This window comes from Salvelinus alpinus, chromosome 10, assembly GCF_045679555.1.
Source record: "Salvelinus alpinus chromosome 10, SLU_Salpinus.1, whole genome shotgun sequence".
Lineage (NCBI taxonomy): Eukaryota > Metazoa > Chordata > Actinopteri > Salmoniformes > Salmonidae > Salvelinus > Salvelinus alpinus.
This window is the reverse complement of record NC_092095.1, coordinates 5,078,817-5,079,893: the sequence shown is the minus strand read 5'-3', so window position 1 is coordinate 5,079,893 and position 1,077 is coordinate 5,078,817. Positions and strand designations below refer to the sequence as shown.

Here is a 1,077-nt window from a genome sequence, read left to right as displayed (position 1 = left end):
AGAGAGAGAGAGAGAGAGAGAGAGAGAGAGAGAGAGAGAGAGAGAGAGGACACGGAGGGGAGTGAGAGGGAGGAGAGAGGGGGGAGGAGAGAGAGAGAGAGAGAGAGCGAGAGAGAGCGAGAGAGAGAGAGAGAGAGAGAGAGAGAGAGAGAGAGAGAGAGAGAGAGAGAGCGAGAGAGAGAGAGAGAGAGAGAGAGAGAGAGAGAGAGAGAGAGAGAGAGAGAGAGAGAGCGAGAGAGGAGAGAGAGAGAGAGCGAGAGAGAGAGCGAGAGAGAGAGAGGAGAGAGAGAGAGAGAGAGAGAGAGAGAGAGAGAGAGAGAGAGAGCGAGAGAGAGAGAGAGAGAGAGAGAGAGAGAGAGAGAGAGAGAGGACACGGAGGGGAGTGAGAGGGAGGAGAGAGAGGGGGAGGAGAGAGAGAGAGAGAGAGAGCGAGAGAGAGCGAGAGAGAGAGAGAGAGAGAGAGAGAGAGAGAGAGAGAGAGAGAGAGAGAGAGAGAGAGAGAGAGAGAGAGAGAGAGAGAGAGAGAGAGAGAGAGAGAGAGAGAGAGAGAGAGAGAGAGAGAGAGAGAGAGAGAGAGCGAGAGAGAGCGAGAGAGAGAGAGAGAGAGAGAGAGAGAGAGAGAGAGAGAGAGAGAGAGAGAGAGAGAGAGAGAGAGAGAGAGAGAGAGAGAGAGAGAGAGAGAGAGGAGTATGACAAGACTGATAATGGAGGGAAGGAGAATAGATGAGGACTCTTTTGTCCAGGGTAGTTATGGAAATATACCAGAGGCTCATCAAACATAGACCACTGACGTCAATTAACCAGGTTTCTGCTAAAAGTCATTTATAAAACCAAACGTAATCTTGTTTCGACATTGGATATGCTCTAGAGATCTATAGAAATTACAAATGTAAGTGATCCAATCAAAGATATACTGTAGGACAGGCAGCTTCCCCATGTACACTGGAACACGATTTGGTTTACACATTCTGCTGGACGTGGAAACCATTTCAAGCTCAGTTAGCATGCGGGAGGTTGGATACAATTGTCTGAGCCTGTCTGAGCTTTACTTCCCCTGAGGTGAAACGATCTCCAACC

General features: G+C 49.4%; 1 protein-coding gene across 1 annotated transcript in view; it reads left to right on the top strand.

The window, feature by feature from the left end:
- Positions 1-1,077, top strand: part of LOC139531414 (tetratricopeptide repeat protein 21B-like) — a 152,138-nt gene that overhangs the window by 6,040 nt on the left and 145,021 nt on the right. The window lies entirely within an intron of this gene.